Source organism: Petaurus breviceps, unplaced genomic scaffold, assembly GCF_028583685.1.
Source record: "Petaurus breviceps papuanus isolate PSGF00001 unplaced genomic scaffold, PetGlider_PUasm1.0 563, whole genome shotgun sequence".
Lineage (NCBI taxonomy): Eukaryota > Metazoa > Chordata > Mammalia > Diprotodontia > Petauridae > Petaurus > Petaurus breviceps.
Genome location: NW_027186380.1, coordinates 270,497 through 283,265, shown reverse-complemented (window position 1 = coordinate 283,265; position 12,769 = coordinate 270,497). Strand labels below are relative to the sequence as shown.

The 12,769-nt window shown below is 42.6% G+C and overlaps 2 pseudogenes; one reads left to right on the top strand and one right to left on the bottom strand.

Moving 5' to 3' along the window:
• The window catches only part of LOC138173106 (zinc finger protein 850-like), a 784,878-nt pseudogene that overhangs the window by 529,761 nt on the left and 242,348 nt on the right, over nucleotides 1-12,769 (top strand).
• The window catches only part of LOC138173090 (zinc finger protein 850-like), a 56,870-nt pseudogene that overhangs the window by 3,940 nt on the left and 40,161 nt on the right, over nucleotides 1-12,769 (bottom strand).

Below are 12,769 nucleotides of genomic sequence, written 5' to 3'. Positions count from 1 at the left end.
ACCTGAGTGAAATCTTTCACACTGGAACCATTACCCCAAATGTGACCTCTATGACAGGAAAGTTGTGAGTCTGGGTAAAGGGAGGCAGGTAAGAGCTTTGGTTCATATATTCCGAATAGGGTCCTGATTAGGAAAATTCCTTGATTTTTATTTATTTTTTTTTGGATGGGGGAGGTCAGGGTATTTGGGGTTGACTAGCCCAAGAAAACATGGCAAGTACATGTTAAGTGTTGAGGCTGAATTTAAACTCAGGTCCTCCCGACTCCAGGGCCGGTGCTCTATTCACTGTGCCACCAACTTACTCTTCAAGGAAAGTTGCCTCTCAGTCCCTTCCTAATCACTGACCCATGAGGGCTAACAGGAAGAGAGACATGGGGGAGAGGTGTTATGAAAACTCAAAAAGACCAGTTCTAGGGACTTCTTAAACTTCCTGTACATTTGCAATATGACAAATAGCAGATAGTACCAAAGCAGCAGAGAGTGATGCCTTCCCCAACACTGCCTGACTTATGGATTGAAAAGGTACATCTTATAGGTTTGTTTTTCTGCATTCCTGTGAGGTTTTTATGCCCCAATACAGTGTCGACTTTTGTGAAGGTGCCAGGCACAGCTGAGTAATAGGTATACTCCATCCTATTCTCATTGATTTCTCCAGGAGTCTATTTCATCTAACTTTTATAAATTTCTTTTCTTTTCCTTAATTCTAAATTAATCTAGTCCTGACATCTAAATGGAAGACTCCTAGATATGCTAAAACAATTAGGAAATGTAGATATACATGTTTACATGGATAGGTATGAATGCATTTGTATACACATATGTAAATGCACTTAGGTGGCACCTAGCAGCCCCTAAGCATTTGGAAGGCCTATAATATTCAGTGGTCAATAAGGCAAATATTGTGCTAAGGACAGGGCTGCAGGGCCATTTATCAGGGAGGTGCAAGTACAGAGCCAGCAGCAGAGGTCTCAGCCAGCCTCCCTGGGGCCTCACTCCTCTGGTAACCTGGGACTCAACCTCCCTGGGACCTTGCAGCTCACCTGGAGCAGGGACACAGGCCCATCCTCAGGATCCCCAGAGGTCACCTAACCCAACTTCCAGCCCCAGGGGAGGGGGCTCTAAGGGGAAACTGCACATGCTCAAGCAGGCATGGACAGGAAGTAGCTCCTTGGAGCCTCCCTGAGGTCTGGCACAAGGCTGAGGGGTGAGGCTACTCCCTGATTTCCCAGGTTAGACTGGTTTATGTTGTGATGACCTGCCTTCTGGGAAACGTAATCAGTTCTTGAAGTAACAGGGCTTAACAAGGATGGGCAGGGTGGGGCCCAGGTGGGGTCTCCTGTAGATTCCAGTTGGCTAAGGCTGGACTTCTAGACAGAGAAGCCTGAACATTCAGCACTGAACAGGAGGGCAAGGACAAGAATGGGGCACAGTGGGGGAGGAGTAGGGAGCAGGGCCTGAGCACTTCTGGAGCCCAGATGGCCCAGTGAGGTAGTCATGTGCCTGGGCTCCTCCAATGTCCTTCCAGCCAGCATGGGGATGTACAGTCTCTGGGCCTCCTGTTCATCCCCTGACTGGGGAGGAAGGATGTTGTTACCCAAGCTCTCCTGCAGGGTTGGAGCTGGGGTGGGAGAGGAGGGGCTACTCTTGTCCTATGGATGGAGGACCAAGTTCCCCATTTCAATGGCCTTTGGTGAGGAAAACTGAGGAGGACCAGAAACCTGGGAAGCCCACTATTTTGGGGATGCGGGAGCCCCACCACCTAGAAGAGGTGAGAGCCCCCTCCCACTTGAGGAAGTGATGTTAGTATGGGGTACTGGGGATGGGGGAGGAATTAGTCTGCCAGCTCAAGAGGGGAAAGAGGGTCCCTGCTGTGTCTAGACCGCTCTGTGCAAGGCTGGTCTGGGAACAGAAGCGTCTCCTGGTTCAAGACTGAGGGAAGGGTCAAGTCCCCCAGGCCCCTGTGAAAATGAGCCCCCCTCTCACTGTAATCTTCATTCTCAATCATGTCTAAGCATCAGAATTGATTTGTACTTGTTGGCAATGTCCACTTATCTGAGGGCACATAAGTGCTGAGACCCCTCTGTGATTCCTCCTAGTTTACTAGACAGAGCTAAAGGACCACTGTGTTCTTGAATGTTCACTAGCCCGAATTAGTGAAACCACTGACCAGAAAATGTGTCCTTGGACACTTCTTTCATCACATTTCTTTGGAAGGAGTTGGTCGACATAAAAAGTTTTATCACATTCCAAATACTCATGAGGTTCCTCTCCAGTATAGATTCTCTGATGTTGAGCAAGATTCAAGGTCTGCGGGAAAGCATTTATGTATTAATTACATTCCTAAGGTATCTGTACAGTGTGGGTTCTTCCATGGAGAGTAAAATGGGTCCTCTGTTTGAAAGCCTTTCAACACTGATTATATTGATAAGGTTTCTCTCCAGTATGGATTCTCAGATGTTTAGAAAAAGCAGAGCTCCATCTAAAACCTTTTCCACACTGATTACATTCGTAAGGTTTTTCTCCAGTGTGCATTCTCTGATGTTTAGTAAGTGTAGATTTCACTCTAAAAGCCTTTCCACATTGATCACATTCATAAGGTTTCTCTCCAGTGTGAATACTCTGATGTACAGTAAGACTAGAGCTGCTTCTAAAGCCTTTTCCACAAAGATTACATTCATAAGCTTTCTCTCCAGTGTGGATTCTCTGATGTACAGCAAGACTGCCCCTACCTGTGAAAGCCTTTCCACACTGATTACATTCGTAAGATTTCTCTTCAGTGTGACTTCTCTGATGTACAACAAGTTGATATTTCATTTTGAAAGCCTTTCCACACTCATTACATGTATAAGGTTTCTGTCCAGTATGGATTTTTAGATGGACAGTTAAACAGCACTTCTGATGGAAAGCCTTTCCACACTGATTACATTCATAAGGTTTCTCTCCAGTGTGAATTCTCTGATGTACAGTTAAATGGGTCCTGTGTTTGTAAGCCTTTCCACATTGATTACATTCATAAGGTTTCTCTTCAGTGTGACTTCTCTGATGTAGAACAAGTTTACATTTCTGTCTGAAAGCCTTTCCACATTGATTACATTCATGAGGTTTCTCTCCAGTGTGGATTCTCTGATGTGCAATAAGTTTATATTTCTGTCTGAAAGCCTTTCCACATTGATTACATTCATGTGTATTCTCTCTAGTGTGTATTCTCTGATGTTCAACAAGTTTACATTCCTGTAGGAAAGCCTTTCCACACTGATTACATTCATGAGGTTTCTCTCCACTGTGGATTCTCTGAAGTTCTTTAAAGGTAGATTTCAGACTGAAAGCCTTTCCACATGGATTACATTCATAAGATTTCTCTCCAGTGTGGATTCTCTGATGTACAATTAAAGCGTACCTCCGTTGGAAAGCCTCTCCACATTGATTACATTCATAAGGCTTCTCTCCAGTGTGTATTCTCTCATGTTCAATAAGTGTAGATTTCACTCTGAAAGCCTTTCCACATTGATTACATTCATAAGGTTTCTGTCCAGTGTGGATTCTCTGATGTACAGTTAAATGGGCCCTGTGTTTGTAAGCCTTTCCACATTGATTACATTCATAAGGTTTCTCTCCAGTGTGAACTCTCTGATGTACAGCTAGTTCAGATTTCACTCTGAAAGCCTTTGTACATTGATTACATTCATAAGGTTTGTCTGCAGTGTGCATTCTCTGATGTACAGCTAGTTCAGATTTCATTCTGAGAGCTTTTCCACATTGACTGCTTTCCCCACACTCTTGAAACACATGTGGTTTCTCTTCAGTCTGAAGTTTTTGGTGGTTACTAAGGGATGACTGCTTATGCAAGTCCTTCACATAATGATGACAATCATATTGTTTCTTTCCTATTTGATCTCTGGGAAACACAGCACAGAGTTCTCTCCCAGTGACCTCACAGGCACCACCACTCACAAAAGTCTCCTCATGATTTTCATTCAGAAAAATGATTGACTTTTCAGTAGTCTCTTGCATTTTAGATCCAATCCCTCCTTCTGCCAGAAACAAAAAATTAAACATATTCAGAGAAACACACGTATATAATTATAATTCCTCCCTTCATTTAGGATAAAATAAACTAACTGATCTATATCCTACTTCCCCAGGTTAAGATCAAATTCTTCAAAGTTCAATGGACAGAATCAATCATTTTAAATGCCATTCGTTTACATGTGCAGGATAACTTGATTTACAAAGACCTTCAGAGACAATCACATTGGATCTTCAGAAACACCAGTGACAATAGCAGGACCAACATTCCCATTATATTCACAAGTCAGGCCATGAGCTTACAATGGCTGAGTGACCTGACCAACCTCTGAGTAGCTGAGACTACAAATGCAACTCTGCAAGTGGGCATGATCTGTCCATGGCACTAGAGGGCCTTTCTCCATCAAACTTTCTTTTCTTTTGCTATTAAGAAAATTTATTTCATTATAGCATGTTGATTTCCTCCCTTCCTCTCTTTGGGTCTTCCTTTTCCCTGACATACAATGGTATTGAAGAGAGGCCAATTAATAATCCATGATGGGCTCTAAGTGTTCAACTGAAAAGAAGGATCAATGAGGAAGACTTCATCATCACATTATTTGAAGAAACTGCCATAGTCATCCCCTGGAGCAACCACCAGGTTGATCAGTCCAAACGTATCAACTGTGGGCAAGAGCTTCCACGAGCAAATAGATTATGGCTCCAGGGAGGCTCAGGTGATGCTTAGATTTTTGTAGCAAGAACGCATTTTTTAATTAAGGCATGCACATTGATATTTTAGATTCAATAGCATTGTATGCATAATAGACAAGAGAGTAATGTAAACAGAATCTTTATATGCTCTGGGAAAGAAAAAAAATTCATGTGATCTGCTTTATTGCTCTCTTCATTTAGTTAAGTGTTCTGGAAGAAATCTGCAATATCTCTGAGGTATGTCCGAGTTTTTATCATTCTTATTATGATTCTGACTCTTCCCTAATTCTCCTCTCCTTCTTTCTTAAACAATTATTAGCCTTATTCCTTGAGTTCCCATATATTCCAGTGAATAAATTTCTTTCCATTCGCAAATACCCTCTTTTCTGTGAATCAGCTAAGACCATTGTTCCCAATCTATTGCTTCTTCTCAAACCATCTCCATGTTAGTATGCCAGATTGGGAGCTCCTTCACAGCAGGGACTCACTTTTCCCTTCTAAAGCCGAGTTGAGTGCCTAGAAAACTGGTTAATCCATGCATGTTGTGTGACTGACTGGGCCCAGGGCTGACACCAGGCATCAGCCTCTACCACAGTCCCAGTATTCTAGTCTCTCGGTTGGCAAATGCATGTTCTGGCCCCAGTTCTGTTTCTGTCTCTTGCACTATAACCCCTATATTGATTGACCTTTGTCTGGTTCAAATCCTGCTGGGACCTGACCAGACCCAGGATGAAGATCACAGACACTTCTTTCTAGCTCCTGAAGAATCACATGCTATGGGACACCTGGGAGTTTTTACTTCCCATTTCCTCAAACTAAGAGTCCTGTCACCTCAAAGAATCTGGCCAATGATTATCCAAGAATGGGTCAAAGATGGAGGCTCAGGGATCAGGGGAGGGGCACAGATTCATGATTTATGTAAAGCCCACTCTTGCATTTATTCGAAGTAAGGCAGCAACCTTTGTATTACTGAGATGCTGCTGAATGGAGAGAGGGAAAACCATAAAGCCAGTCTGTCTGGGTTCACAACACATTGGGGCTGTATAATCCCACAGTAGCAGGGATATCCTTTGATACCTCCCTAACTGACTCCCTTGGGGCAGCTAGGAAGTAGAGTGGATAGAGCAAAGCTCAGGAAGACTTGAGTTCAAATCCAGCCTCAGACCCTTACTTGCTGTGTCATCCTCAGTAAGTCACTTCGATTTCTTGGCCTCAGTTTCCTCATTTGCAAAATGATGCAGAAAAGTTAAAGGAAAACCACTCCAGTATCTTGCCTAAAACCCCAGCTGGGATCAGGAAGAGGCAGAAGTGACTGAAATGACTGAACAACAGCACAACTGCCTCCCCAGCAAAAGCATCACATGTAAACCCTCCCTGGGCTGTTAATCACCTGCCTCTTCACCATCTTCCCTCCTCCTCCTCCTCTCATTTTCCCCCCAAACATGCTGTACTTCAGGGGTGCAGGCCTCCTTCTGTCCGGTGACCAGGACACTCCACCTCCCAACTCTGGGGACGCTCTGTGCCAGCCCCATGCCTAGAATGCTTGTGCTGGCTTCCCTGAAGCCCCAGCCAGAGCCCACCTTCCACAATACGCCTTTCTAGTCCTCCTTAGTCTCAGGGCCTGCCCTCTCTCAGTGAGCTCCAATCTGTCCAGTCCAAAACAGGTTTCCATACTATTGTTGACATGCTGCTGCTCCTCCAGGATGTGAGCTACAGGAGAGCAGGGGATGTTCCTTTTTTCTCCTTATAGCCTTGGTGCTTATCAGAAGGGCTGGAACAGAGCAGGCCCTTAATAAATTCTCACTCACTTGAAGAAGGTCTAAGAAAGAGCCCAGATTGGAAACCTAACCCCTTTTGCTCTTTCAGGAGAGTTCCTGCCTCCAAATTCCAAACCATGACTTTATATGGGATCACAGGTTTATCACTGGAAGGACATTGAAAGGCCATGGTGTCCAGATCCCTCATTTACAGATGGGGAAACTGAGGTTCATTGGTTCCATGACTTGTTCAAGATTCCACTTCTAAAAACTGTCTCAAAAATATTTCCAAGTCAGGTGTTCTTGCGTCTAAATGTAGCACTTGCTTCAGCCCCACACCTGGAAGCCTCTTGTCATCACAGCTTTCATAGACCTGTTTTCACCGGACTCACCTGGATGGCAGCTCCTCAGGTCTTCTTGCTCCAGCAGCCATGGGGCTTCCATTTGCTCAAAATGAGAGATCAGATCTCTTCTCAGAACTTGCAGCCCTGGGAATGGAGAATCAGGATGAGGATGGAGAAAACTTGTCATTGAGGTGTCTTTAGGGAAAGAGCGTGCATGTAAAGCTAGTCCATTCTGAGAATCACTCCATCATGTTAGCACAGATCTGCCTTATTCTCCCATTAAGGCTTCTAAAGGCAGTAACCCAAACTAGGATGGGCCAGATCAGCCTTGAGGTCCTGAAAATCAGACCCTGCTGAGTCAGCTTCGGCCCTGTCACGTCCCCTGCTCCTCACTCCCTTACCTATGAAAACCTTGGAATTATACAGGGACGCTTTGCCTCTTCTAATGAGATCCTCCTGCTGGGGAATCTAATAAAGCTCAGTTAGTCCAAATTCTGATTTGGGGCCAGTCTGTTATTCCTGTCAGTGACAGGAGCTAGCAAGCAAGGAGTACAGCATCTTTCTCAGAAGTTCTGAAGCAAGGTTTCCAAAGGATTTAGTTTGGGAGCTTTGGGGACAGATGGGGAGAAGATAATGGATCCAAACTGGAATAAAAATAAATTGGTTGTGGTGCAGCTTCTTTATAGGATGAGGGACTCATTGCATAGTTTCCATTATCTAGAAATTAAAGGCTGCTGGGAGGGCAGTAAAGGGATTCCTGGGCATGTAGCCAGGAATGCCAGCGTTTAAATCCAGACTCAGACAGTTACTACCTGTGTGCTCCTAAACCACTCAGTTAACTTCTGTTTCCTTCGGTTTTCTCCAGTATCAAATGGGGATAATAATATCACCTAATGACATCATACTGTAAAGAAAGCACTTAGCACAAGAGCTGGTGAACAGCAGTTGAACAGCAATGCTTATTCCCTTCCTTCCTTTCCCACCATCTGGGCTGGAATTTGAGACGATATAAAGGAAGAAGGACAAATGTGCCCTACCACGTATAGCTGGGAGCTACAAACTGAGGCTCCTCACAAAGAGGAATGCACGTAATACTTGGCCCCTCCCAAAGGGGAAGGTGCAGGAAAAAGCTGCCTGAGCAGTTGTCAGAGATTTGGCAGAAAAAATTTATGTCAAGGGAGAGACAAGACTACATCATGTGGGAAGACTTCCACACCTGAGATGCTTCAACAAGGATCTCATCTGGGACCTCAAGCTACCAAGCTACCTAGAACAGGCAAGAGACAGCTTCAGGGGCAACCAGGCAAAAGCTTGGTTCTGTTTACACAATGTACAGACCTTTTACAAGAAAACCATGCAGCAGGGTTGGCTAGGTGGTGCAGTGAGTAAGAGCGCTACTCTCGGAGCCGGGAGGACCCGGGATCGGTTCCGGCCTCTGATATTTAACACCCACACACAAAAAAAAAATGGCCTTGTAACCTTGGGCAAGTTACTTAACCCCAATTGCTTTAAAAAAAAGAAAAAAAAAAGGAAACCAGGCAGCATGAGGATCCTTTCTCTGGGACACAGGAGACCAGCACTTTTCCCTTTCTAGTAACTGATATTCTCCAAAACCAGCACACTCATGAATGAAGATATTCCCTGTGATGGCAGACTTAGAGTAAACAAAGGCAGAGTCCTTACCCAGGGAGCGCAGGTTCCGGGCATTCTCCAGCATAACCTCCTTGTACAACTCCTTCTGAAGAGGGTCCAAGAGGCCCCACTCCTCTGGGGTGAAGTCCACAGCCACATCCTTGAATGTCACCAACTCCTACATCACCAAATGTCACAACATTTAGACTTAAAGGAGACTCCAGGTTTCTTGTAGTCTAACCTTCCTTAAGTGAGAGGAGAAAGCTGAAGCACAGAAATGGGATTTACTCAGTGCTTGTAGCATTCATGAATGTCAGAGTCAACACTTGAAACCTCTGTCAATATGAGGCCAATGGAATGTTGAGAAACGCATTTGACATGGTGAGTTGGAATAAAGTTTAAAAGGTCTTACTATGGGATGTGCCTCCCTGTGGAGTGTGTGTGAAAGGATGTATTGGGAGTGTGAGGGAGGAGGTTCTGGGGAGGAGAAAGAGAGAAGACGATGGGAATTCCTTCCTTCTCAGATTCAGTGGGGAGTTTGTGAGAAGCTGACAGGTACAGGGTATTCTGGGAAGGTGCAGGAATATCTATGTGATTACAGAAAAGAGAGGAAAGAGAAAGAAAAGATCTACTTGATTTCCTGAGAAGCTGAAACCAAGTCTTCTCTAGACCTGACACAGAAAGGATTCATAAGACATAGTAATTACCATCAGGACTGAACTGCGGGACATGAGACCTTCCACCCAAGTGAAGCAGAATTAGCTGTTGTCACTCTGAGGGCTTGAGGCTGCCCTGCTGTGAGGGGCCAGGGCCAGACATCTCATGCCTTTGCTTGATGATGACTTTCATCCTGCAATAGCATGTATGTCTTTATTATAATATTTAGTTTCATGGCTAGTCATTTTCATTGCTCTTTGTGCTCAAAGAGGACCAAATGACATCCCTATGTCAGGGTCAAGGTGTGTCTGACCAGGGATGATCAGACTAAGGGGCCCAAAAGGCCCTACCAGAGCTCGGGCACAAAAAGTGCATGTGAACGTCTGGGGTGGAGATGGTTCTCAATGTGCACCTTCCCATTCTTTTGAGTTACTGCAATTCTGCTTTGCTCACAGGACACAGCACATTCTTCAAGGTGGGCACGCGGGGTCATCCTTTGACAGTGTCTCCCATGTCTCACCACTGATTATAAAGTTCTTCAGAAAGACTGGAAATTTCCTTTAATTGCTTCTTCTAACCACCATGTGAGAGCCTTCCTTGCATGCTTTCTGCATAAAATGGTGTTTATGCAAACATCGTTTTGGCATCAGAACAACCTGGTCAGCCCAAGGGAAGTTGTGCTCTATCAGTAAGAGAAGTAGAAGGGGGCGAAATGATCTCACATAAAACAGGCAGAGAAGAGCAGTTACACTGAAGGGGAAGGTGGGGGAGATGGTAAGGGAGGGCTCGATCCTTACTCTTATCCAAATTGACTCAAAGAAGGAATAACATACACGCTCAGCTGGTTATAGAAATCTATCTCATCCTATACATAAATTAAAGGGGACAGGGACGGGGTGTGGGGACTGATAGAAGGAAGGACGGGTTGGTGGAGGTGTTGGTCAGAAATAAATCACTGTTGAAGAAGGATAACATGAAAACTGAGACAGAGAGGATAAATAAGGGGAAAATGCGATGGAGGGAAATATACAGGTATTTGTCATATGTATAAAAATGAATTTAATGACCTTACCCATAAAGGGAAGCAGATAGCAGAATGAAATAAAAACTAGAATCTTACAATATGCTGTTTACTAGAAAAATACTGGAAGCAGAGATATACACAGAGTAAAAGGTGAGGGGCTGGAAGCAGAAACATATAGGCACTAAATGGCATAGCATCTAAGTTTAAAAGGACAATTTAAATGAGTTATAGCAGGAAATAGACAATAAATGATACTAGTGGGGGCACCTCAACTTTCCCCTCCCATAATTAGCTTAACCTAATTAAAAAATAAACAAGGAAGTTAAGGGCATTACTAAATTTTAGAAAACCTCAATCGTTGGGCCTTTGGAGAACAGAATAAATTATTTTTCTCAGCAGTACATGGCATTCATACAAAAACTGCCCTCGCATTAGAGCATAAAAATTTCATCATCAAATGCAGAGAAGCAGAACTATAAAGCGCTTCCCATTCAGATCATTATACAAAAAACTTACATTCACTGAAGGGCAGTGAAAAGACTGATTAAAAATTTCACTAATCCAAAAGAATAAATGTATCAAAGAACAAATCAAAGAAATAATAACTCCTTTAAGGTAATGATAACAAAGAGACACCATAGCAACATTTATAGGATGTACTGAAAGCAGTCCTTGGGAGAAAATTTTTATATGCAAACAGTTACATCAATCAAATAGTGAAATAACAGATCAATGAAAAGCTACTTAAAATAATTAACAATTTCAGCCAAGTTACAAGATATAAATAATTGACATTTCTATATATTACCAAAAAATTCCAACAACAAAAGACAGAAGGAGAAATTTCATTTAAATTAACTGTGGACAATAGGAAATACCTGGGAGTCTATCTTCCAAGACAAATGCAGGAATTATAAGAACACAATTACAAAACATTTTCTCACAAACGAAGTCAAATCTAAAGCAAATTGGGGAAGCATGAAATCGTTTACCTGTCAGATCTATGGATTAAGAAAGAACTTACCATCAACAAGTGATAGGATGCATTACTAGACATAAAATGGATCATTTTGATTCTATTAATTTAAATTAAAAATTTTTTTGCAGAAACAAAATCAATGCAACCAATATTAGAAGGAAAGGAGACCAATAAAAAAAATTACAGCAAGATCTCTGATAAAGGCCTCATTTCTCAACTGCATAGAGAACTGAGTCAAAGCTATAAGAATACAAATGAAGACCCAATTGATAAATGGTCAAAGAACAAGAATAGGTAGGTTCAAGGTGGGAAAAAAAAAATCAAAGCTAGTTATAGTGCTATAAAAATGCTCTAAATTCATACTGATTGTGGAGAAATACAAATGAGGTACCACCTCACACCTATTAATTTGACTAATAAATCAGAGAAGGAATATGATAAATACTGGAGGGAAGCTGGAAATCTGGGCCACTAATACACTACTGGTGGAGTTGTGAACTGATCCAACAATTTTGGAGAGCATTTTAGAAGTATACTGAAAGGGCTACAAAACTCTGCATGCCCTCTTACCTAACAAACACAAGCAAGTCAGTATCCCAAAGATAGTTTTTTAAAGGGAAAAGGACCAGTTTACAGAAGGGTATTCAGAATGGCTCTTTGTGGTGACAAAGAACTGGAAATTGAGGAGATGTCCACGAATGGGGACGTCTTCACAGCTGGGAGATATGAGTGTAATGGAATGTGATTGTGCTGTAAATAATGACAAACTGGATAACTTCAGATACACCTAGAAAGACTTACATAAACTGATGCAGAGTCAAGTGAGCAGAACCAGGAGAACATTGTACACAGTAACAGCAACATGATCATTTCAATAACAGTGAATACCGTGGCTATTCTCACAGTACCATGATCTAACACTCTCTCAAAGGACACAGGATGAAAAATGCTATCCCCAACCACAGAAAGAACTGAGAATGAACACTGACTTAAAGCCTGCCCGTTTTCACTTTCTTTCTTTTTGGTTCAAGTTGTTTTGTTCTTCACAAAATGACTAATATGGAAATACTTTACATGATTGCAGATGTACTCTATTTCTGACTGCTTACACACTGTGGGAGGGGCAAGAGGACGGAGGCAGGAGGAGACCTGGAAATTCAAATTTATGGTGAAAAAATGAATGTTAAAAAAGTTTTATGTGTCATTGGGGAAAAATGAAACATTATTTTGAAAAAGACTAATATCCAATGACTGCTAGGTTGCTAGTAGAGAGAGCACCATGTCAGGAGTGAGGAGGACCTAAGTTTTGTTGAACCTCTGACACTTACTAGCAATGTGACCCTGGGAACGTCACTTAAACTTGTTTGACTCAGTTCCTGGAGAAGGAAATGATAAACCACTCTAATATCTGTGCCAAGAAAATCCCAAGGAATATCAACAAGGGTCAGACCTGATTTAAATAATTAAAAAACAACAAATAGCTATTTTCCAATAGATAAATGGTCAAAGGATATAAAAAAGAATTCGCAAAAGAACTGCTAAGTTTTCCCAATCACAGGAAAAAATGTTCCAAACCACAAATACAAGCAAACCAAAACAACACTGAGGCTTCACCTCATACTCTGCAAAACTGAGAAAAATGACCAAAAATGGCAGT